Source organism: Rhinopithecus roxellana, chromosome 16 (genome assembly GCF_007565055.1).
Source record: "Rhinopithecus roxellana isolate Shanxi Qingling chromosome 16, ASM756505v1, whole genome shotgun sequence".
Classification (NCBI taxonomy): Eukaryota; Metazoa; Chordata; class Mammalia; order Primates; family Cercopithecidae; genus Rhinopithecus; species Rhinopithecus roxellana.
Genome location: NC_044564.1, coordinates 39,422,822 through 39,449,859, shown reverse-complemented (window position 1 = coordinate 39,449,859; position 27,038 = coordinate 39,422,822). Strand labels below are relative to the sequence as shown.

Below are 27,038 nucleotides of genomic sequence, written 5' to 3'. Positions count from 1 at the left end.
GTGGGAAGACTGCTCTGGGGAATTCTGGAAAATACTGCTGCCTAAGCACCAGCTCCTGCTCCATTTTCCACATGCCCACTTTTTTTATGAGGCAATGCAACAGCAGGGCGGGCGTGCTGGTGCAGCATGAAGGGAGCCCAGAGCCCCAAATCCTCCTACTGTCTACAGGAAGGAGGGAAGGGCTTTCTTCTTTCTGATGTCAGGAGAGAGCTGGGTAGTCGGAGGCGGCGGAGGGGATGGGCCTCTCTCAAGGCCTGCAAATAAAATTATTCTCCATCCTTACTTGGGGAGGCCCCACAGCACAAAAGGGTGGCCCACCTGCTGTGTGTCCCTGCGGGAGCCTTCCTGTCCCTGTCTAATGTTCCTCTAGTGGCCTTCCTTTCATTCCTGTGGCCCGGTCATAGTTACAGCGTGAACCTGGTAGGAGGAGCCCCCTCCTCAACAGGGAGGAACTGCAGGCTTTCCCCGAACCAGTTCTGTGCAGCAGAAACAGCTGCCGTCCACCACTTCCTGGTTTGTCACAGCTGGAGGAAACCTAACTGTCCTAAAGGCCACAGGCAAATAAGAAAAAAAAAAAAAGTTAAGGAAGCATTCAGGGGGATTTCTTGGGAGGGTTGGAGGAGAAGACATGCAGGGACCTGCAATCCTCCCCACACTCTGTGCATAGAACAATAACTTTGTTCCCCATAACTCTCACCCCACACCTTTGCTCCACTCACAGCAAATCCTCTCCAAAGTGGTGTTGGTGTCTCTACTTGCTGCCAGGATTTCTCATCCCCTCTTTTCTCCCTGACCTCTCGTCACTGAGTTTGGGTCCCCATTGCTGCCCTGCAAAGGTTCCCATCACATCCTCCACCACGGTCATCTTGGCAAGGCCAGAGCCTGAGAAGCAGGGAAGCTGATAGCGTAAGTCCCAGTCCGAGCCCAAAGGCTCCAGAACTGGGAGAGCTGATGTCCAAAAGCAGAAGGTGGATGTCCTGGCTTAAGCAGGACAGAATCTGCCTTTTTGTTCTCTTCAGGAACCCAGTTGATTGGAGGATGCCCACCAGCACTGGGAAAGGCGGTTAGCTTCACTGAGTCCACTGACTGAAATGCCGGTCCTTTCCAGAGATGCCTTCACAGGCACACCCAGAAATAATGGTTTGTGATGTGGGAATCCTTAGCCTGGTCAAACTGACACCTAAACTTACCCATCACACTCTCAAATGTGCACTCACAGGCAGTTGTCTCAGTGATGTGTCATCCACAAGGAGCAGTTGTGTGCTATGGAACCATAAAAACGGTACTTATGAGAAGGTTCATAATCATGTGAAGATTGCTTTAGTAATTGTTCAATGGGAAGAACCAGAACTGTATATATAATAGGAGTTAAATACAAAGAAGTCCACCAAATATTAGCTCGGCTCATTCTGGGTCAGAGAGTGATGCCTTTTACATACATAGTACTAACTTTGACTTTATGTATATAAACAGGTAGATGCATAAAGGTATAAGTTTTGTGGAAACTTCCAAGTAAACTGGTTTCTGGTCCTGCTTTGGAGTCTAACAAGGTGCATGTTAATCTGTGACAGGAGAATCATGTTTCTACACTTCACACTTGCCCTGCCTTGAACTTTTCATTCTTCTGCTCACCTGAGACAAATGTGTATCTGATTGCTTCCTCTGATACAGAAATGCAGATTCACTGGGCCAAAGGCATAGGTGACTATTACTCTACCCACCTGTCACATGTAAATAATGTATTCCGTGAAAAGCTGATCAAAGACTCAAAAGAATTCAACCATTTGTCTCTTATGTACCTCCAACTTTTAAAAATTTCTTCCTTTCCACCCAATACCCACCCTTTCCCCTTTAAAATACTGACGTCCTCAAAACCATCTTTGGAGAAAGACGCAGATCTACCTCATGGGCATGCATCCTTAACCTTGGCAAAATAAACTTTCTTAATGGATTGAAACCTGTCTCAGGTACTTTTTGGTTTACAGCATCTATTAACATAATGACATGATTTTTCTGTCTTAATTTGATTCTGTAATGAAGTATGCTAACAGTTTAGTATTATCTAACCAACTTTATACAATTGATTATTCTTGTAGTTATTTTGAGTTACTTTTAAAGACTGCTAGATTCTATTTTTGAACTGTATTCATAATCGAGATTGACATGTTTTCTTTTAAAATTTATTATAACGACATAATAATGGCTTCTCAAGTAAATTGAGGGACTTTACAATGTCTTTTATGGTCTTGAATATGTTAAATATCACGGGAATAATCAGTTGTTTAAACATTAGATAGAATTCAGTTGTGAAACAATATATCTATAGTGTCTTTTTAGGAAATGGCATGCTTCGATTACATTTCCAATCTTTTATGAAAATTGTATTTTCTTCTTCCAGTGTGCATTTTGATAGGACGTTGTATGTTGTGCTGCCATCGAGTTGTATGTGGTATTCTCTTACAATTCTTCAATCAACTGTATTTATGACAATGTCTCTCTTTTCATGTCTTAACTTGTGTCATATTTATCCCTTCCTCTTTTCATTCATTGTCTCAGGGGAGGTTTATCTATTTTGTTGGTATTTTCAAAAACAAAGTTTTGGTCAGGCCTGGTGGCTCATGCCTATAATCCCAGCACTTTGGGAGGCCGAGGTGGGTGGAGCACCTGAGGTCAGGAGTTGGAGGCCAGCCTGGCCAACATGGCAAAACCCCATCTCCACTAAAAATACAAAAATTAGCCAGGCATGGTGGTGGATGCCTGTCATCCCAGCTACTTGGGAGGCTGAGGCAGCAGAATCGCTTGAACCTGGGAGGCGGAGGTTGCAGTGAGCCGAGATGGCGCTGTTTTACTCCAGCCTGGGAGAAAGAGCAAGACTCTGTCTCAAAAACAAACAAACTAACACGCAACAAAGTTTTGAATTTATTTTAAATTTTCAAATAGTTTTTTAAGTTCAAATTTATCAATTTCAGCTTTTATCTTTGAAATCCTTCTTACTTTTATTTTTTTCTCTTTATTGCTCATTTCTATATTCTTTAGCTAAGTACTGAGTTCTTTTATTTTTAGTCTTTATTTTTTAAGTAATGAAAGCATATAAGATTACACATTTTCCCTTGAGCACAATTTTCTCAGGATTTGTTGTGATTTTTTTTCTCCCTTTATTGCTTTCTGACAGTTTGTGGAACCCAGGCCCTGCTTTGAAATCCGCTGTGTGCATCTCGTAGAGAAGTCAGGAAGGTCTGGTCTCAGGAATCAGCAGCAGCCCTGGAGCCAGACGTGCACTGTGGCCCCTGGCTTTGAAAGACACTCATCCACTTGCCTTAAATTATAGCTTTCTAGCTCAGACAGTTTTATATACAATTCTCACTCTGTCAAGCTAATGCAAGTCATTTGGGAAGAGTATTTGGCAGAAAGCCACGTTCAGAAAGGCAGCCCACAGAGATTGCCTTGAGGGGCAGCAAAGACAAAGACCTTTTAGAAAAGCTATGAAAGATATCCCTTAAGTTTTCAGTATTTTACGTTTGCACACCTTGGCAATTGCCACCTATTTTACTCATATGGGACTGTCCATCAGATATAGCTTTCTTTCCTTTTGTTTTTTTTTCCAAAATAGACCAGTTTGTAAACATGGCATTTTTTTTCTCTTTTTGAGGTTAATTCTGTATGTTTTTCCCAGAAATTACTGAGCTTCAACAATTCTGTATTTTTAAAACTCCATGGTCTTTACTTCAAGGGAGAGATACTGCTTATTCTAACATTCTTTATTATTTTTAAAATATTGATGGTAATTAATACCATGTGAGATTTAATGCCACATAGTCCACAACTTACAAAAGTGGCTGTATTTCAAAATCCTGAGCATCAAGAATACATCAAGAGGGGCCCACACAGAATTGATGCTCCGCCCTCGTTTACTGCAGTTTTACTCTCATCTAGCTGTGAAAAATTGAGACTTGATTGACACGGCAAACAATAGGGAAAGAAATCTTTAGTTTGCCATTTTTGCTGGAATAACTAAGTTCAGGCTGCCATTAAAAAGTAATAACAGAACAAAGGAATGATGAATGACTATTGCTGTGAAGTTGTGCTTTTTCAAAAGCATGGTCTCAACAAGTTTCTCAGTCTTGCATGCAGGGGAAGCTTCTAAGGAACAAAGAAGCAATACAGGATGTCAGAAGACATGTATTTAAATGTCACTTACGCATTGGGTAATGAGAATTGAAGGAGTTCCATCTGAGATAATAAGCCAATTTTTTTGCGAGAGAAGATGAAGCAATTAGTTATTCAAGGGCAATAACTTCTCCTTGGACTTCATTTTCACAGACCACATTTACCCACATTTACCCTTAGCTGTTGGAATAAAAAACAGATGGTACACTACAGTCACTTGTACCTACTTAAAGAAGACACCAATTGTAATTCAATTCAGGAACTCTTATTTTGAGTGTCTGTTATTCTCAAAGGAATAACATGCCTGGCATGGGGATGCCATCTGGGTGAGGTGGGCTCCCTGCCCACCCACTGTGATAATGGTGGTATTTGAACAGGCTGTGGTTCCAGCAAGGTCAGAGTGACAAACAGGGGAGGCATTCTTCAGATCCCCAGCAAAAAGAAGCTTCCTCTGCCTTTCTCTGGGATACCTGGGCTCTGCCATTCTGATGACAGCTCTAGCCCACAGTGGCTTCATGTCTGAAGGGGCTGTGGCATCAGATGGATTCTGCAGCAGGAGGCTGACAAGCCACAGGCTTATCAAAGGGATCCCAGGCTTACTTTGTTTTTTTAAAAAAAATTTGTTTCAATAATTTTAGGAGAACAGGTGGTTTTTGGTTACGTGGATAAGTTCTTCAGTGGTGATTTCTGAGATGTTTGTGCACCCATCATCCAAGCAGTGTACACTGTATCCAATGTGTAGTCTTTTATCCCTCACCCCCTCCCGACCTTCCCCCCTGAGTCTCCAAAGTCCACTGTATCATTCTTTTTTTTTTTTCTTTTTTTGAGATGGAATTTTGCTCTTGTTGCCCAGGCTGGAGTGCAATTGCGCTATCTTGGCTCATCACAACCTCTGCCTCCCGGGTTCAAGTGATTCTCCTGCCTCAGCCTCCCAACTAGCTGGAATTACAGGCATGCACCACCATGCCTGGCTAATTTTTGTATTTTTAGTAGAGACGGGTTTCTCCATGGTGGTCAGGCTGGTCTCGGACTCCTGACCTCAGGTGATCCGCCCCCCTCGGCTTCCCAAAGTGCTGGGATTACAGGTGTGAGCCACCGTGCCTGGCCTACTGTATCATTCTTATGCCAAGCTTGCTTTCTAATATTCTCCTGAGGAAACTGTTGCTGGAAGGAAGGATTCTTAGAATTGAGTTTGGTCATCATTCATCTTTGCTCTTAACAGTATCCTCTTAGGCTTGCTGGTTGCTGAGGGAAAGATGTCTTAAGGATCTGGAGAAGTCTTTTCGTATAGTGAGGACGCTGCTGGGCTCTAAGAAGCAAATGATGTCAAGCATGCCCTACTTTGCCAGTTGAATTTGCCATTAACTTTCTCTAGTGCTTAACATTCTGAGGGAGTTCTACATTATGAGTTCTGTGTTCTCTTTTAGTTCCAAATACAGGACTTTTGGATGATGTAAAGATGTAAAGCACAAGACTCCCTTTTAGTTAAACATGAAAGGGTAGACTGCATTTACCTATCCATTTTTCTCCAAAAAACCTATGGTATGTGTCAAGGTTCTATTTTTTTATGTGGCATGAGAAACTAGCTCAAATGATTATGAAGGCTGACAAGTCCCAATATCTGCAGGGTGGATTGGCAAGCTGGAGGCCCACGAGAGCCAATCGTGCAGTTCCAGCCTGAAGACTGGCAGGTTTGAGAGTCAGGAAAAACTGATGTTCTGTTTGAGTGTGAAGGCAGGAAACAGCTGATGTCCTAGTTCAAAAAGGCAGAATGAATGGCGTCTTATTCAGGGGAAGGCCATGCTGGTGCTCTATTCAGGCCTTCAGCTGATGGGATGGGACCCATTCACACTGGGGAGGGCCATCTGCGCTCCTCAGTCCACTGATTCAGATGTCAGTCTCATCCAAACCACCCTCACAGACACACCCAGAATAATGTGTGACCAAATGTCTGGGCATCCCATGGCCTAGTCAAGTTGACACATAAAATTTACCATGACACCTACCTTCCTTCTGCTTGCTTTGAATATGAATTGATCTCTTTCTTCATTTCTTAAGGTAGAAGCTGAGATCACTGGTTTGAGACATCTTTTTGTCTAATATAGGATTTAACATTATAAATTTCTCTGCATCAGTGGCATTCCACACATGTTAAAAATGCATTTTTATGGCCAGGTGTGGTGGCTCACACCTGTAATCCCAGCACTTTGGGAGGCCGAGGTGGGTGGATCACAAGGTCAAGGGATCAAGACCATCCTGGCCAACATGGTGAAACCCCATCTATACTAAAAATACAAAAATTAGCTGGGCATTGTGGCATGTGCCTATAGTCCCAGCTACTTAGGAGGCTGAGGCAGGAGAATCACTTGAACCCGGGAGGCAGAGGTTGCAGTGAGCCAAGATTGTACCGCTGCACTCTAGCCTGGGTGACAGAGCAAGACTCCATTTCAAAAAAAAAAAAAAAGTATTTTTATTTTCAGTTAATTAGAAATGTTTTGTAACTTCCATTTCAATTTCTTACCTTTTTTTTTTTTTTTTTTTTTTTTTTTTTTTAGAGAGGATCTCCTCTTTTGCCCAGGCTGGTGTGCAGCGGTGTGATTGTAGCTCACTGCAGCCACGACATCCCGGGTCCAAGAGATTCTTCCCCCTCAGCCACTCTAGTAGCAGGGACCACAGGCATGTGCCACCATGCTTGTCTACTTTTTTGTTTATGTGTGTGTCTAAAGACATGGTCCCCCAACTATGTTGCCTAGGCTGATCTCAGATTCTTGGGCTCAAGTGATCCTCCCACCTTGGCCTTCCAAAGTACTGGGATTACAAGTGTGAGCCAACATGCCTGGCCTGATTTCTGTTTCAATCCATGGAATTTTTTTTTTTTTTTTTTTTTTTTTAGAAATATTTGGGAATTTTCCAAATATCTTGCTTTTATTGATTTTTATTTAAATTTCATTGTATTGGGATAACATTAATATGTATATTTTGAATTATTTTAAAGTTGAGATTATTTTTATGATCCAGATTATAGTTTATCTAGCTAAACATTCTGTGTCTGCTTGGTAAGAATATGTTGATTAGCGGATTCTAGAAATTCAATTAATTAGTTGGTTCATACTGTTGTTAGCCTTTTATATGCTTATTGATGTTTGATCTACTTGTTCTATCAATTACTGAGGGACAGGTGTTGAAACCTCCGACTACAATGATAGATTTGTCTATTTTCCCCTGTAGTTCTATCAGTTCTTGTTCATATATTTGGAAGCTCTGACATTAGATGGATAAATGTTTAGAACTGTTAGGCCCTTTTGAAGAATTGCCTTTTTTTATCATCATGAAACATGACCCTTTTATCCACGGTGATATTTTTGGTTTCCAATTTACCTTGATATTAATATAGTCACTCCAACTTTGCTTTAATTACTGTTAACATGGCATATCTTTCTCACAAGGAGATATATACATATGTGTATGTATATATGTATGAATATAAATTATAATTGTGAATTAAGAAGGTGTTTTAAAATTTGATATTAAGTATTTATGTTTTAGGCTGATTTCGGATATACGATTGCCTATTCTAATAAAAAGTAAACATTACTGTGTTACCAAAAAGTAGTTATATAAAAAGTATGTTTTCCCTTTTCACTATTTTACACACACACATGCACACACGCTTATTTTGACTTGTAAACTGAGAAAGATGCAAAATTATCTCTTATGAAAATAGTCAAAGGAGGTGGAAGAGATAAAAAAGTTTGAAAACGTTATTCATGGGCTGGAGGGTCCCGACTGTCCCCTTTATTCTCCTATTGTTTCGCCATCAAAGGCTGGTTGATCCCTCTGCCTTTTGAAAGCATTTGAAAGGAAGGGAAGCTCACATTTTTGTCAAGATTATCCATTCCAAATCTGAAGCCTCTTTGGAGAGCCTTGCACTGTTTTGGTTGAAACTTCTCTTTAATAGAGACTCACTGAATGCTACAGCTTCAGAGAAGGGGCTGCGGGCAGCCACCCTGTGGAGCACTTCTTCATATAGGTTCTCTCTTTCCCTAGGAGCTTTTAATTCAATGCAATCTCCTTCTCTGAAGACATGCCTTGTTTGGAGACACTTAGGAGGGTGGTTGCTGGAGTCCTGCTTAGAGACTGTGCTCTGTGCAAATAGGAATTGAGGATGGGAGAGCTAAATTACTTGAAAAGACTATTTAAGGCCACAAAGACAGAAATAAAAGTGTGTTTTTAGTCTAAGCTTAGCTTATCTCTTGAGCATGTGTGAATCTTAAAATAGAGGCAGTGGTCTTCTTCATGATGTGGGGAAGTTCTGTTTTTGAGGCTACTGAGTCCTCGTCTACTAGGATAGCCTTGACTGATTAGGGAATCTACATCCTTAAACATCTGCCTGATAAACGAACAGGAGACACTCTCGTCTAGAGTGCTTTGCATATGTCTATTCATTTATTCTTCACAAAAACCTTGAGTGATTATAATTTTGTTTGCACCTAAAAAGTAAAAAGAGATAGAGTCTGAGGCTCTGATAGGTGAAGACTACATGCAAAGCTCAGCAATTGTAAGTGTTTAAGCATGCACTGGAACTTGGATCTGGCTGCCTGCAGGGTTGTGATGTTTTTACTTTTCTCCTGCAACAGCTACAGGCCTTGCTGTGGGCTGGGGCAAAGACTTTTACAAGACATTGACACACAAGGCCAGGAGATACTGACACCGCATAATAAAGCTGATGATGCAGTAAATTTGTGAGTCTGAGGTAGCAGGGACTTTGGCCAACTGGACAGTGGCTGATGGACACCCCAGTCACACAGTTAGCACCTGGGCAGGGAGGATTCTGTTGTTTCCACGTGCACTACAGATTAAAGTGGAGAAGATGAGCACCTCCCTTCCTGAGCACAGGCCCCTGGTGGCCACTGAGGTTCAGAGAACAGCACTGTGTGGCCATGCACTTTTGTGGGTGCCCAGCTTCTCTGATGGTTCCTTCGCAGATCTTTCTGAAAGGATACATATTCAGTTTGCTAAAATCGAATTCAAGGCCTTGGCCGCTGTGTTAGTCTGTTCTCACATTGCTATAAAGAAATAACTGAGCCTGGGTAATTTACAAGGAAAGAGGTTTAATTGGCTCACGGTTCCACAGGCTGTACTGGAAGCATGATGTCGATATCTGCACAGCTTCCAAGGAGCCCTCAGGAAGCTTCCAATCATGAGAGAAGGCAAAGAGGGAGAAGACATCTTACACTGTGGGAAAAGGAGTGAGAGAGAGTGAGGGGGAGGTGCCACACACTTCTAAATGACCAGATCTCAGGATAACTCACTATCATGAGGACAGAGCCAAGAGGGCTGATACTAAACCATTCATGAGAAATTCATCCCCATCATACAATCACCTCCCACGAGGCCCCACGTCCAACACGGGAGATTACAATTTAATCTGATACTTGGTGTGGACACAGATCCAAACCATATTAGCCACAAACTTTTGATTCTTTCTGTGGGAAAAGGGAGGTTGCAAGTGACCTGGGGTTTGAGAACCTTTGAGCTGTTCCAGGATGGGTGGGCTTGGTTTGGGATGGGTGGATGTGTGTGGAAGATGGTTTAGGTAGCACCCAAAGGTGATGTGATGGTTTGGGGTCTATTAGCTAAAAGGAGTGGGATTGTATGTCCTGCTTCAATTTTTAAAAATTAAACCTCAACATGCACACAGCTTAAGGAGTCAAATAGTTCTAATAGATTTGTTATAAATGCATGGTAGGTTTTTCTCTTCATGTGCCTTTCTTCAGAGGCTAACCCTAATTCTCTCTCTCTCTCTCTCTTTTTTTGTTGTTTGTTTTTGAGATGGAGTCTCACTCTGTTGCCCAGGCTGGAGTGCAGTGGCGCCATCCTGGCTTGCTGCAAACTCCACCTGCTCAATTCAAGCGATTTTCCTGCTTCAGCCTCCCGAGTAGCTGGGATTACAGATGTGTACAACCACGCCAAGCTAATTTTTGTGTGTCTTTAGTAGAAATGGAGTTTCACTGTGTTGCCTAGGCTGGTCTTGAACTCCCAAGCTCAGGTGATTCGCCTGCCTCGGCCTCCCAAAGTGTTGGAATTACAGGCGTGAGTCACCACACCTGGCCCTTCTAATTCTTTTAACTGATGATTTTGGTCTTTATCCCCTTATCTCTAAACATTGCACCTGCTTTGCCGCTTCATGATTTAATTTCCTCCCACTATGGAAAGCTGGGTTTCTGCCTCTGTTTCCTCCTTCCTCCTGTGCTGCACACTGGCCTTCTTCCCAACACAGGCCACCATATCCAGTGGGCACCACCTTACCGCCAGGGAAATACTGGTCACAATGTAGCCTCCTCATCAGCATGCATATTTGTCCTTTCCCACTCAACTCTTTGATTTTCCTGGAAAACCTGTCATTAAGTAGGAGTCCCACATGATAAATAATGCTCTTTTCTGTCCAGCACACACCCCCACTACTTGTTGTTTTCCAAACAACTATGTTAGTCATCATTAGTCAGGTGATCTAAGAACAGTAAGAGCCCAAGCAGAGCTAGAGATTTAGAAAACCATGGCCCGGGTCTAGCCCATTTTCTCCAGTTGGAGATATTTGGAGAATGGACAAACCAGGGCTATAGGACAGGAGACATGAATGAGGGATTTGCTTGCACCATGAGGAAACTTAAGGGGGAAGCATTCAGATGATACCCCCTTCTTGAGGGGCCTGCCCTTATTGAAAGTGAGGAACCATCTAAGTCAGCCGGAATTTTCTTTTAATTGTTTTTCATTGTGGTCAGAACATACAACACAAAACCTACTCTCCTAACAGGTATGTACATGAACAACACACTCTTATTATTGATAGGCACACCGTTGCACAGCAAGTCTTTAGACCTTGTTTATCTTGCACAGTTGGATTTTACACCTGTCGACATTATGCTTTCCCCTAAACCATAGCCTCCCTGGGATTGCCTTGTCCTTAGACATAGGGTATACCTGCAGTTTAAAAAGCTGGTTTTCTTGAGTCTTAGATGGTTGAGTCAGTAGAGAGATGGTTCTGCTGCATCCTTTTTTCTGCCAAGAAAGGAAGTGATGACGCTCCCTCGAGGTCACAAGCCACCACAGGCAGCCCACAGCCATGGCCCCAGAGGAGGCTGGGAGTCCAGGAAAGTGAGATGCGATTCCTTTTCTCCTCCTGTGATTATTTATTTTTCCAAGCTTTTATAATTTTTTGTTGATATATAATTCATACGCAACAAAGTGGACATATTTAAAATGTAGAATTTAATAAATGTTGACACGTGTACCGGTGCAACCGTCAGCACAATCAAGATAGTGATGTGTAACTTGCAAGCAAAACTGGCATTGCAGACATGTATACTTATATCCAAGGATGCACATAATATTCCATGTGCATATAATAGGTGGGGGGAAAATCCATTTAAAATTTTAAGTCAGTTTTTTGTGGAGGCTGCAGTATTGAGTCTGCCAGGCAGATGCAAAGACTTAAGGATTTGGTAACACATTGGATGATTAGCTTAAAAGTTGACCAATATGACAGAGGCCTGTACCAAGCCAAAGGTGCATATTCTCCCCTTCCAGAAACCTCACACAATTTATGTCCTGTCAATTTTAAACAGAGCAACAAGAAAATAATAACAATTTTGACATCTGGTAATTGGGTGTTCACTCTTCCTCAGGTTAAAATGTGCTCCATTCTTTTTTTTGTTTTTTTTTTTTAATTTGACTTTTAAGTTTAGCAGTACATGTGCAGGTTTGTAACACAGGTAAACTTGTGTCATGGGGGGTTTGTTGTACAGATTATTTCATCACCCAGGTATTAAGCCTAGTACCCACTGGTTATTTTTCCTGATCCTTTCTCTTCTCCCAGTTCCCACCCTCTGATAGGCTCTGTGTCTTTTGTTCCCTTCTATGTGTCCATGTGTTCTCATCATTTAGCTCCCACTTATAAGTGAGAACATGTGGTATTTGGTTTTCTGCTCCTGTGTTAGTTTTCTGTGAATAATGGCCTCCAGCTCCATCCATGTTCCTGCAAAGGAGATAGTCTCATTCTTTTTATGGCTGCATAGTATTTCATGGTGTATATGTCCCATATTTTCTTTATCCAGTCCGTCATTGATGAGCATTTAGATTGATTCCATGTCTTTGCTGTTGTGAACAGTGCTGCAATGAACATACATGTTCGTGTGTGTTTACAATAGAATGATTTACATTTATTTGGGTAAATACTCAGTAATGGGATTGCTGGGTCAAATGGTAGTTCTGTTTTTGGGTCTTTGAGGGATCGCCACACTATCTTCCACAGTGGTTGTACTAATTTATATTCCCAGCAATGGCATATAAGGCCTCATCACAAGAAATCTTCCTGCAATTTCAGCAGAAGGAATACAGAAGCACAACTCTGAAAACCCAGAGCGATGACTCATATGCCCACTTCATCTGTTGCTGGCCACTGGATTCACTCTGGGAGATTAAAGAAAACCCTGTTATACATTTTGCTACTTAAAAAAATTAAGCCCAACTCCTGAAGTGTGAATGTTTTTTATTTGTAAGATGAGGAGCTTGAATTACATGACCCCAATGGTCCTTCCAGCTTAGACATTTGGGAGTTTGAGGTTATACTGCTGGAGTGAGTCCCTTGGTCATGAGATGGAGCAGGGACACCTCTAAGGACCCTGTTGGGTCCCCCAAGCATGGAAATAAAGGAAAAATATTGACTCCTTTCAAGGGAAATTCTAGGCATCTCACTAGCCTTGGAAAGCAAATGAGCAACTTGATAAGCAAGAAGATAGTAATAATAGTCACCCAAGCAAGCCAGAGTCACAGAGTGTTTTGGTTCCCTATAGAAACTAAATAATAACATCTTAATGTATGTGATTGACTTGTTTCTCAGAATCTTCAGCAGGTGGAAAATGTTGACCACTATCACATAGACCTCAGAGAAGGGGGAACAGAAGGCTGAACTTGGACCTCCAGTTTTTGTTCTACCTTTCTTTTTGCCAGACCTGGAGTGAGTCACACTCACATAGGTGCATAGCCTCCATGTATTGGTTTACGATTTTGCCTGCAATTTCTGTTTTCCTGAAATGTACTCTTGCCTTTAAAAACTCTTTAAAAACATTGAGGAATTTGAGTCATAAGTGAGGGCTGCCCATACTCCCTGCTTGGCACCATGCAATAAATGCCCCTTTCTCCTGCTGCAAATCTCAATGTCAGTGTCTGGCTTTACTGTGCTGGATGAGTGGACCCCAGTTCAGTTTGGTGACATTCACACAAAACATTCTCTATTACCTCTTCTCATCACAGTAACTGAACGTGACAGTACGTCCCACAGAAATATCCATATCAGCACATTTAAAGAAACCTCATTCAGCCGGGTGTGGTGACTCACACTTGTAATCCCAGCACTTTGGAGGCCGAGGTGGGTATATCATCTGAGGTCAGGAGTTCAAGACCAGTCTGGCCAACATAATGAAACCCCATGTATACTAAAAATACAAAAATTAGCCAGGTGTAGTGGTGTGCATCTGTAATCCCAGCTACTCAGGAGGCTGAGGCAGGGGAGTTGCATGAACCTGGCAGGCGGAGGTTGCAGTGAGCCGAGATCATGCCATTGCATTCCAGCTCAGGCGGCAGTGTGAGACTCCATCTCAAAAAAAAAAAAAAAAAAAAAAAAAAAAAGCCTCATTCTCCTTAATTGCTGCAAGGCATTCCACTGTATTGAGGTATTGAACACCTAATGTTTACAAGAAATCATACCTGTTGTCTGGGGGAAGAAAAATGAGGAGCTGTTGTTTATTGGGTATGGCATTTCTGTTTGGGAAGATAAAAGTTGTTCTGGAGCTAAATGGTAGTGAGGGCTGTACAACAATGTGAATATACTTATTGCCACGGAACTGTATACTGAAAAATGGTTAAAATGGTAAATTTTATGTTTTATACATTTTACCACAATAAAAAATTTTTCTGCTCCCTCTTTGCCTCAGGAAAGAAATAGTTCCTGTCCACAAGAACTTTACACTTTAGAAAGATGGGCACAAGTTAGGAAATGAAAATGAAATCCTAAGTCCCCCCACTGACTGAACAGATTCACTCTCGGTCAAGAGGACCTCGGAGAAACCTTGAAAACTGAGTTCCTGGCCATGACGGAATGGGAGGTTGGACACACCTCGTCATACCCCCTCACTTCCTCACTTACGGGCATTAGGACTTCTTTCCTCAGAGTTAGACAGAAACTTGCCCTTTTGAAAGACTTGCTCCACTACTGATTTCAACCAACCACCTGACACTGCTTCTCCCTTTTGCAGGTTTGACACAACAACTGAACAGCATTCTTTGTTGATAAGAGACCATGGAGTGGTCCTCGCCAGTCTACAGAGGCTGTGCACAGAAGACCCTCTGTTTCACCTTTTGATGTATAGGGCCTAATTGTAATATATTTAAATGTTAACTCTCCACCCAGAAATGAACTTAGGATGCATGTTGCCTGCATGTTAGCCTACTATAGCCTGTCCATGGTCCCCCTTCATGAATATTCATATCTCCTCCTATAACCTGTTGAATATGTAGGTTTGGCCACCCTGTTCAGCATAAATCCCTTTCATTTTTTCCACCTTCTAAGTTCCTGTTTCTGGCTTCTGGTTGGAGGCTGTGCTTCTCAGCATGTCACAATGGCCTGCAGGCTGCAACCCTTTGTGGGAAATAATGCTCTCCTTTCCAAATGTATGAACCTTGTCATTCTACAGTTGATAAAATGGTATACAGCTATGAGGCAGGATGGGTGGTGAAATGTACTTTAACCAAGGTATGGATAAAATTCCCTTAGAAAACAATTCTGGCAGGAGATTTGAGAAGACTCCCCATGGCAGGAAGACAGACACAAAGAAAGGGGGTTGGCCCATCACATACATGCTTAATACTGACAAAGGCAATGGTGGGTGCCATGCTAGTTGTCAGGCACAAGCTCAGAAAGGACAGGTTAGGATGGTTCTCACCTTTGCTTCCAGGTAACAAATAATTCTTTAACATAGTCGGGTCATATATGAGGAATCCACTCCTTAAAATTGATTTCAGATAGTGGTTCTTGTGTCCAGATGTTAGAGAGGTTTCTAACCATCTCTAGTTATATCACTGACTCAGTTTCATACCTCCCTTCCCTTTGTAGCTAACACCATATCTAGCTGATTCATTTTTACACAGGGACAAACTCCATACTTGGAAGTGTTAATCTGGTGATATGCTTTTGCATAAAGTGCACATGCTATATACTAAACAAATGATACTGAAACATCTAGACAGAGGGAGAATTCATGTTGATTTTTTGGTTTTCCAATAATTTTATAACATTGATGTAGGTATTCAAAGTCTTTGGAATAATTTGGGGTAGATAGAATTGACTTCAGAACTGGAAGTTATGCTCCACTGTCTGCCCGTCTGTTTAGTTATCATCCATCTCTCATCCCTTTCCTTAGAATACTCTTCCCCTAGATATGCGTGGCTAGAGCCTTCACCTTCTCCAAGTCTTGGCTCAAATGTTACTTCAGTGAGACCCAACCCACCTCCTATTTAAAATTGCAAGCTTCCTCCCTAAACACCTTCTTGTGGATTCCTACTACACTTTCCCATCACCATAATCACCCTCCAATATACTCCAGAATTTACCTTTCTTCTTACTGTTTATTGTCTTCCCACAAAAGAATACAAGCTCCTGTTCTGTGTCATTCCAAAAGTTAAGCCAAGTTCTAAATTAGTGCCTTTTACCTAGTGAATTCTTTTTTTTTTTTTTTTTTTTTTTTTTTTTTGAGACGGAGTCTCACTCTGTCGCCCAGGCTGGAGTGCAGTGGCCGGATCTCAGCTCACTGCAAGCTCCGCCTCCCGGGTTTACGCCATTCTCCTGCCTCAGCCTCCCGAGTAGCTGGGACTACAGGTGCCCGCCACCACACCCGGCTAGTTTTTTGTATTTTTTAGTAGAGACGGGGTTTCACCAGGTTAGCCAGGATGGTCTCCATCTCCTGACCTTGTGATCCGCCCGTCTCGGCCTCCCAAAGTGCTGGGATTACAGGCTTGAGCCACCGCGCCCGGCCCCTACCTAGTGAATTCTTATTAAATGTCATGAATTAATCTCTCAAGTTTTATTGATCTACCATCTTTTCTGTGCAGATGGTGTATTTTAATGTTTTGGATCTACTACTGCCAGAAGAGGCAGTTGGCTGTGCTGGTTGATTTTTGCAAAGAGGGTAACTGTGCTGCAAACATTCTAACACAAAAGTGACCACTTTCAGTAAACATTCTCATCAGTGCACTGTTTATCAACATGCTGTATTACCTCTCAATCAAAAAGAAAGTCCTGCATCTACTTTCCTCTTCCAGCTACTACCGTATAGCTCCAATCTTCCTTCAAAAACCGGAATTCTCAAAACCCTGCCCATTCCCACCATCTCCACTCTCTTGCCTCTATTCACTGATCAGAATGTGGCTTTTCCCCACTGCCGTGGAACTGGCCTTCCCCGGGTTCATAGGTCAGCTCCCAACCCTGTGCTCCCTGTCTGCAATGCCCTATCTTCTTCTCTACCTGACCTCTCCGTGGTGAAACTCCACAGAGCGGGAGTTCCATCTTCTCTGTTCTCTATTCTGTGGTAATCTTCATGAATTCAAATACCACCCTTACGTTAATGACTCTAAAATTGTACCTGTAGCTCTGAGCTCTCCACTGGAAGCCACACTAGCGTACAGTACAAACAAGCTTTATACCTCCATTAGGTTTTTGCAGATAGCTCATGTCTAACTCTTCAACACAGAACCCTTGAGTTTCACCCCCAAATGCCCTTGTCTCATGCTGAGATGAGGAATCTCAGCAAAGGGTACCACCATCCTCTCAGTTCTCAAGCCAAACACCTGGTGTAAATACCTATCCCTAACAGGTGAATAAGGACCCTCAAGTGCATTTCCCATAGAAGATCGAATCAGGGCCGGGGGCGGTGGCTCAAGCCTGTAATCCCAGCGCTTTGGGAGGCTGAGACGGGCGGATCACGAGGTCAGAAGATCGAGACCATCCTGGCTAACATGGTGAAACCCCGTCTCTACTAAAAAATACAAAAAACTAGCCCGGTGAGGTGGCGGGCGCCTGTAGTCCCAGCTACTCGGGAGGCTGAGGCAGGAGAATGGCGTAAACCCGGGAGGCGGAGCTTGCAGTGAGCTGAGATCCGGCCACTGCACTCCAGCCCGGGCGACAGAGCGAGACTCCGTCTCAAAAAAAAAAAAAAAAAAAAAAAAAAAAGAAGATCGAATCAGCTGTGTCTTCTGGTGCTAGGGCCACTAGCTGAGCCTGCATCAGCAGCACCTGTGCTAAGCTCCTGCCCGCTCATTAGTGCCCACATTCCACACTTGCCACTCTTCAATCCAAGCTCCACCAAGCTATAAGAAAGCTCCTTTTCAAATACAATTCAGGTGATATCCTTCTGCTTAAAACACTCCTGAGTGCTTCTCAGCAAACATGGAATACATTTCACTTTTTATTATGATCTCTGCAGCTCTGCCTCCCCAGAGCCTCTGTGCTACCTTCCTCCTAGATCATCATTCTCCAGATACAATGTTGGCTCGTAGCTCCTTGAACATCATACGCTCTTTGCCGGCTCAGGGACCTCACACATGCTCCTCCATCTGTGTGGATCTCGCTGCATGACCAGCTTCTTCGATAGCTTTCCATCTCAGTTTCAATGTGCTGTGTATCTTTGGAGTGCTCTTTCCTGACCACCTCAGCACACCACTCACTGTGGAGACTTTCTACGTCACTCCTGCATTATTTCTTCTAACACATACTATAACTTGCAACTATTCCATTTGTTTACTGGTATTTTATTGTTGGTCTTCACCTCTGGAATACAAATGCATATAAGCCTGGAAGGGCTGAGGCAAAGTCTCTGTTCCTTGCTGAATCCCCAACCCCAAGAACTGTGCCTGACGTGGACAAGGCGCTCACTAGATAGCTGTTAAATGGATAACGTTCCGCAAAAGCTTCACTGTCAGAAAGAGTAATCAGAGCTCTACATTGTTTCACATTTTATAAGCTATCAGAAATATCTTTATTTAATTTAAATCTTTTAAGAGATGGCTGCAGCAGAAAAGCAGCAATTATAATAGCGCTCTCAACCCAGAAGGGACATCAAGCTTTTAGATTGTGAGAAACAAGAATAATTTAAAATTGGAAAGGAAAAAATAAAAGTGTGTGTGTGCGGCAGGTATGGGCACAGCAAAACAATCAGTGAGTTGAGTTCAGTTATTTGTGAAAAGATTTACAATAATTCTATTTGCAACTGTCATGACCTCCTACCCTAGCCATGATTTTGGAAGTTCCACGATTACACAGATCGTGTTTTGTGAAACTTATATAAACACTTAGTTTAAAGTGTGTCACGTAAAACAGATACATTAATATATCTCTGGTATATTCCTATGATGGAATGCTTTTCAGCCTTAAAAAGGGATGCAATTCTGACCTACTACAGCCCAGATGAGCCCTGAGGCCATTATGCTAAGTGAAATAAGCCAGTCATGAAAGAACAAATATTATATGACTCCACTTAAATGAGGTGACTAGAGTAGTCAAATTCTTAGAGACAGAAAGTACGATGATGGCTGCCAGGGACTGAGAGGTGGAGAATAGGGAGTCAGCATTTAATGGGTACAGAGTTACAATTTTGCAAGAGGAAGAAGTTGTGGAAATAGATGGTAGTGACAGTCACACAACACTATGAATGTTCTGAATAGTACTCAATGGTACATTAAAAATAGTTAAGTTGGTGAATGTTATATTATGTGAGTTTCATTGCAATGAAAAAAAGCACCCCCCTCTCACAAACTTCCAACTTCATTCTTTACTTGGTACCCTCATTCTCTCTTATCTCTCTCATTACTTTAATTTTACATTTTCTTACTGTGTTGCATACATTCATTTGACTCAGCTTGAATCTTTTCTGGAACTAAATATAGAATGCATATCTTTTAAAAACTTGCACTGAACTGATGTCAGATGTGCTGGAGTAGAAAGGATAAATGCCACCTTTATGGATGAAAATTAGCCACTGATTCCACAAAGAGAAGCTTTAACAGTAGGGGCTCATATGTTGGTGACAAAGGATATTTTGCAAAAGTTCTCTTTTTAACCTTTAAGTTCAGGGGTACAAGTACAGGTTTGTTATGTAGGTAAATTTGTGTCATGGGAGTGTGTTTTACAGATTATATTTCATTACCCAGGTATCAAGCCTAGTACCCATTCGTTATTTTTCCTGTTCTTCTCCATCCCTCCACCCTCCACCCTCCACCTTCTGAAAGGCCCCAGTGTGTGTTGTTGCTCTCTATGTGTCCATGTGTTCTCATCATTTAGTTCTTTTTACAAAATGATGAACGTACAGTCCTATCATGTGAACCAGAAACTGGTGAAGCTGGTGACCTCAGAACCAGTTGGAGGGTTGCAGTCTTGGAAAGCCAATGATTACCACTGTCATCATTGTCAGCTATAATCTGCTCTCAGCTCCTGAGGGGCGAGGGACCTCCATAAATGCTTGTGGATTGATAAATAGGATGACGTCTTAATGGCATGCATGCTGATTTTGTGATGTAGGTGATTAGAGAAAAGATGGTAAGCAATTAATACATTTGATGGCAACTGGAATTGTGTTCCCTCCTAAGCAATGGTGTGTGGGCAGCCTCTGGTACAAAGAGAGGAACTTTGAGAAACAGGGTGCAGGCTACTGTGTTCATGATGCTCAGGGAGCACACAGACCCGCCCTCCATGGGATGCCCAACCAGATGTGCTCCTCGACGGGGTCCCCAGCCCTTCCTCTCTGCTCTTGGGACCATACCCCATCCAGTAGCAGAAAGCTCAACTGCTGCTCCCCGTGTCAGCACGGCCCTCACTCATGTACTGCAAGTCCCTTTGAATTCGGCATCTTTATACCAGTGTGTGCTCCACGATGACTTTGTTCTCTCTCTTCTGGCTTTGAATTACCAAAGCAACAACAACAACAACAGCAACAAAAACCCTTTCTATAGTGTTGCTTGAACATATTTATGCATGAAGTCATCCTGTGCATTTCTCATTCGCTTGTAGCAATTAACACTGCATTGCTGACATCAAAATGCAATTATTAAGGAACAGGGAGGGAACTGAGGTTGTTTGGTGGTGCTAGTTCGCTACTTGGGCGATCTAATAGCAGATGCATATAATGTGCATCTTAGGAAACAAAAGAGCACACTGGAAATGGCCCAGGGAGAGGATTTTGCTCTTGGGCCCAGACGTTTCTGCTGAGCAGCCCCGGGCCTCATGACCCGGCAGTGGGAGGGGCTTCTTATGACGGAGGCGACCTCCCTGGAGAGGTCACAGCCTGGCCTTTATGAAAGGCAACATTGGGACTTTTCCTCGGTTGAAAATAAAGAAAGTGTTATTTTTGATTTCCTAAAAATCTGTTTCTGTTGGAAAATTGATTAGAAACCAGTGGCTGTTGGCTCTCTGAACAGGTATTCGTAAGACATCGCTGGCATTTCCAAGCGGCTCCTTCGGTTGGCTTTTTCCCTCCATTTGGCCACGCTGCACCTTTTGTGACCCACATGGTAGGTGCTGTTTCTGCTGTTAGCAGAGGATGTGAAGAACAGGCTGACAGCCTTGGTTGTGCTTAGGCCTTAAGCCCAAAGTGAGGATGTTCCACTAAGATGTTTTAAAAACATGACAGCCTCTTAAAAAATGACTGCTATATAGAGAAAATCATGGAAATCACAAGAGGCGTAACTCAGGGCTGGGGGGATTGTTGTGACTTAGATCGGAGAGTCATTGGGCATCCAGGCAAAGGTGACCTCTGAACGAGCAGGAGGACTGTTCGGTTCTGAATGGAACAGAAGGAGGTCAGGGAGTTGTAACAGCATGTGCAAACGCCAGGACTGTGAAGGAAAGGGCTGGGTGCACTGGGGGCAGAGGTGCTGGGAAGTATGACTGAGGAGGAAGAGTCCCTGTTCTTAGTTTCTGAGTTCTTACCAGGATCTTTTCTTAGATTAACCCATATAATCTTCACAAAATTCCTAGAAAATCATTATGATTTGTATCCCCATTTTACAGATGAGATGACTAAGGCTTGAGAAGTTAAGCAAATTTCCCAGGTCACACAGTTGGCTCGTGGTGAAGCTGGGCTTTCTCTCCTGGATACTGCAATGCAGGTGATTAGCCACTAGTCCCATGCAGGGATGGTGCGGAGCCTGAGGGAGCACATGCAATGGTTTCCACGTGCATTTGTTAGAGGTCACTCCGGCTGCTGAGTAAATAATGGATGAGAGGCCGGGGGCAGTGGCTCATGCCTGTAATCCCAATACTTTGGGAGGCTGAGGTGGGTGGATCACCAGAGGTCAGGAGTTCAAGACCAGCCTGGCCAACATGGTGAAACCCTGTCTCTACTAAAAATACATGGTGGCACACACACCTGTAATCCCAGCTACTCGGGAGGCTGAGGCAGGAGAATCGCTTGAACCCAGGAAGCAGAGGTGGCAATGAGCCGAGATCACGCCATTGCACTCCAGCCTGGGTGACAAGAGCGAAACTCCGTCTTAAAATAGTAATAATAATAATAATAATAATAATAATAATAATAATGGATAATGATGATAACGGATAAGAGAGGGGTAAATGGGGCCAGTCAGGAAGTTTTGTGAGCCAAGTGGGAGATCACTGGGGGTGAGAACATGAGAGCTGTGACGGGGAGGAGGGAAGTGGGTGTGATTGGCATACACCTGGTGGTAGACCCAGTGCTGGAGAGACATCCAGATGCCTTTCAATGCTCTGCGTGGGGCCCGAAGGTGAAGGACAGTGACGGCAGAGATCAGGGAACGGAGGCTGCGGAGGGAAGACAAGGTGCTCCGGTTTGAACTTGACGAGTCGGAGATGCTTGAGGAATGTCCACGTGGAAATGCTACCCTCTCTGTAGGTATGTGACAGCCACAAAAAGTGTGGACTTAGGGAACATCAGCACAGATTTAGGAGTGGCTGAGACCACAGGAGAAAATGTAGAGGCGGAAGAGGACACATGCAGGACTGACACCAGGCAGTGAGCAGAGCTGCCCGGCAAAGTACCTATGGCCGGAAAAAGAGTGGCTTAGGGACATGACCAGGGACTAGCAGCATGGAGACTTTGCAGCAGCCCAACTCGTGGTGAGAGGCAGCTGACCCTGGTCAGCACCGTGCAAGGGGACCTGACGGGCTCCACCAGAACCTGCACCCGTTGGTCCATCTGCCTTTCTCTGACCCAGCAAATTCTCAAAGGGCTTGAGAGTGCCTTGCCGTGCGGGGCAACCCCTTCCAGCCAGTGGGCTTTGGCCTGTTTTCTCCTCACTATATGCACCAATATTACCCCATTTTATGGTTGAGGAAATCAGGGCACTAAGAATCAAATAACTTGACCTTTGTTCTGTGCTGGTGGCCAGCTGGGAGTTGGCCTCAGCTCTCACTGTTCCTACCCAGCACTCTCGTGCATGTTAGAACAACACCTTGGACTCCACGCATGTGAACTGTCCTTGGAAAGTCCTAGAACTCCTCCAGTGTTCAGCAGTTCTGTTTTCCCTTTTGCTCTCTCTTGTGGGGAATCCTTTACTAATTGCCTGTCTACATTTCTCCATCCGCCTCTGGGTTTACAGGAGCGCCACACACACACACACACATACTGTACACACACATACACACACAAACACACATGCACACACACATATACCACACACACATCCACAAACAAACACACATCCACACACATACACATACCCATGCACTCAGTCACATTCACAGATAAAAACACCCACACACACACATTCACACACATACACTCACACAGTCACATTCACACACATGCACTCACAGGCACTTCACACATATACACTCACACACATTCAGACACAAACACACATTCACACACATACACCCACACATTTACAGTCACACATACACCCACACACTCACATTCACACACGTATGTCCACACACTCACATTCTCACACATTCACACACACTCATACACGTTCACACACATACACACACACTCATACACGTTCACACACATACACACACATACACGTTCACACACATACACACACATACACACATTTACAGTCACACATACACTCACACTCACATTCACACATACACACACTCACATTCACACACATACACCCACACACATTCAACACACGCATATGCATTCACACACACACAGTTACAGTCACACGTTCACACACATTCACACATACACATACTCACATTCACACATATACACCCACACAGATTCACACACATATACTCACAACACTCACATTCACACACATACACTCACATTCACACACACATCGAACACATATACCTATGCTCACACACATGCATTTAACCCCCTACACACCACCCATACATACACAGATACTTTGCGTGTGTAGTTTACATATACTTTTTATTAATTATGTTTAGTTATAAATCTCAGAGCCCATTTTGTGAGGAGAAAATACACAGTCTCCTATCGCCCTTGACGTGAGTGTTGCCTTATACAGTAAATGGGTCTTGAGAGTTGAGGGAATTCTTCATACACCCTAATTGATGTGCTGAAGCTGTGCTCTGGTTTGAGAATGTGCTCTGAATAAATTGATGAACTTTGCTTTCTTCACAAAAGACACTTGATTGGAGGTTGCCATCTAATTATTCTGAAAATACCATGGGGCTGCAAACTTTAGATGACGCTTCTCTGCCCAGATGACTAAGGTTTTTCAACCCTGTCATATCCCCCAGAATAGAAGGAAGAATTTTCTCTTATTTAAAGAACGATAGCCAATAAAAATAAGTTGATTAATTTAATATAATCCATATTTAAATTGAGCTGGATGATAATTCTTAGTGTTGCAGTGTAACAGTGTAACTGAAGGGCGTAGATCGTTGTTTAGACGAGAACTTTATATTACACAGATAAAATAATTTACTGGTAATTTTAAACAGTCATAAAAGGAGATATGAAAAGTGTTTTTTATTGCTTTTTTAAAAACCACACATTCATGCAATGTGTATGTATGTGTGCACATGTGTAAAATTCTGGTAGAATAAAACACATATATAAAAATGTCTTTAACAAAATGATAATCCCACGCTATGTAGATCTCTTGTACAGCATGGTGCCTGTAGTTAATAATAATGTATTGTACACTTGAAATTTACTGAGAGCAGATCTTAAGTATTCTCATCTCTCTCTCTTTCTGTCTCTCTCTCACACACACACACACACACTCGGAAACTCTGTAAGGTGATAGGTTAATTAGCTTAATTGCAGTAATCATTTCAAAATGCATCAAACCATCACATTGCACACCTTAAATATACACAAGCTTTGTCAATTATACGTCAATAAAGCTTGAGAAAATGATAATCATACCCCAGGTAACTTTTTTTTTAACATCACCATTTGCATATGGGATTAGTCTAAGTACATAAATTCTTTTGATTTGAGTCTTACTTTCCCCAAATTAGCTTGATTTAGTGTGAAAACTGACCAATTTTACTGGTAGTTTGGAAGCTGGTAAAAATTACAGCTTTTATTTTGAGTGTGTGAAAGACACTTTTGTTTTTCAATATGCCAAATATATTTATTTTTAACTCAGGAAAAAAACATTTTTCTTAAGCTTAAGCATGATGTATACTTAAGCAGAATTTGATAACCTACTTGGATTCCAACAATGGTTTTAAACCTGAGATTGGTCTCCCCTCATTCTTAGTCAAAAGCGTCTATGACGTATAATATCTTTATTTTTTAATTGCATTTTCCTGGTTGCAAGAACAGGCGAAACCAGGAGGTGATCTGCACGCCTCACAAGCCTGAAGTCCCAATTAGGATAAGTGATTGCTCTTGCCTGGTCCTGAGTTCCAGCTGGCAGGACTGAAGGGCATTGCTGACTCCATCTTAGGCTTAAGGCACATTGGAGTTTGTGCTCGATGGTTGAAAATGTGCTTTTAACATCAAGTAACATTTTCGTTTTCAAAAATAAAAATTGTCCTCTTTCCTAGCTGCTGAATTTGCTTTGTAAAGCTAGGGAAACATAAATGGGAATCATGGCCTGAGCTTTACAATGTTAGGAACAGTTTAACATTATTTATGGCTTGTCTAGGAGACTTTCTTTTAAAGAGAAAAGAATGCGACTGATTAATGAACAAAAATGCTTCTGCTTCACACAGGTGACTGTTCTAGAATGTTGCTTTTCTTTCTAAACTCATGCCTGGGGGACATGGTTCCAAGATAGTCATGAAAATGGAGAAATGGATTCTATACCCCTATATTTCTACAGTCTTCTAGATATTTCTAGAGCCTCTTGTTAAGCCTCCATAATATCCTCAATTCTGTTTCCTGATGCTTTTCACTACACACATTGCCCAGGTCTGCTCATGTGCCTTGGAGCTCACTGGGTGACAGAGGGGATTAGAGAAATTGATGTTTTTGAATGCTGGTTGTGCCAAAATACGGTCAAATGTGTTTTTAGTGCAGTAGTAAAGCTCTACATCTTTTGAGCTGGGTGATTTTGGACAAGTTACTTAACCTCTGTGTGCCTGGTTCCCACATTATGAAAATGAAAGGGTAATAATAGCGTCTTCACAGAGCCGCCATGGAATTTAAACAAGATAATACACATGCTTAGAGCGATGCCTCTGTAAAGCAGAAGTTAGTGCGATGAGCTTTTTTCTTTTTGTTTCACTCTTATAGTGCCAAGAAAGATTTTCTGAAGTGGCAACAATTAGCATGAGCCCTGACTCTAGGATCCTCATTTACTGTCCATGGTGCAATGTACTGATACCCAAATCTTGTGTGCAATCAAACACAAGGCAGACAGATGCCAGCGAGGTGCTGGGGGACGGGGAGCCAGCCTGCTCTGCAACCCTCCCACACCTTCATCTCTTCCAAGTCAACACTTGCTAAAGGCATCATCGCAACGTCAAGGTTTTTGCACTCACTTATATGAGCCAGGGCTCTCAAAGCTGCCTATTTAGAAAGGAGACATACCGAGATATAAAAAGCTTCAGAACATAAAATGTTAACTGCAGGCAAATGCCAAATGCGTGTATTCATAAGAGAATCACATAAAAACAAAAAGATGAAAGCTCAGCTTCTGACCATCTTTCCAGGTCTTGGGACCACACACCAGTGTTATTAGCCAACAACACATTTTTCTGCTAAAGTGACCAACCAACACACCTCTGGGACTGAAAAGCATGCAGTCTATTGGGTTCTGCAATTCAAGTCATTTTATTAATTCAGATTATGAATGCTAATCAGCTTTTCAAAAAATGTTGTTTTTCCAAGCAGAGTTTTAAAAAGTGTTAACTCTGGGCTATTATGAGGATGGCGATGAAGCACTCCTTAAAAATCTTTACTTATGCAAAACTATTGACAAAATTGTAAAAGAAAAATTAGAGCATGAGGCTTATGAGGCAGGGGACATAGGGCAGCCGAGCAGTCTGCAGATGGACACAATACCAGCAAGCAAAGAAGAGCCAGCTCACATACTTAACATACTTGCAGCCAGAAAATTGCTGCCGCGCCCGGGGCCAGGACTTGGGACCCAGCTTGCTCTCCATTTGGCATTCCTTGGTTTCAGATCTGTGATCTTAAAGCAGTAGCAAAGATTACCGTCATTGCTGCTTATCCACTGAGATGAGTTTTCTTGTAACAAATGAGATATTATTTAAATTTATTTTAGCTGTTTCATGGAAATTGCTTTATAACTCCAAGCTGTCATTACTGGTTCATATACAACACAATTGCTGTGTGTATTCTCTGTAAAGAAACTGTGAAGGAAATGGGTATGTGTGTCAT

The 27,038-nt window shown here is 42.5% G+C and overlaps 1 protein-coding gene across 13 annotated transcripts in view; it reads left to right on the top strand.

The window, feature by feature from the left end:
- The window catches only part of DIRAS2 (DIRAS family GTPase 2), a 158,450-nt gene that overhangs the window by 56,610 nt on the left and 74,802 nt on the right, over positions 1-27,038 (top strand). Inside the window, exon 6 of one of the 13 annotated variants that reach the window (XR_004054099.1) lies at positions 14,481-15,917. The exons of 11 other annotated variants lie outside the window; for them this stretch is intronic. The gene's annotated coding sequence lies outside the window, so the exon portion shown is untranslated. Of the gene's footprint in view, positions 1-12,550; positions 13,474-14,480; positions 15,918-27,038 lie in introns of those variants that run through there. One more of the 13 variants, XR_004054100.1, reaches the window with a different exon arrangement.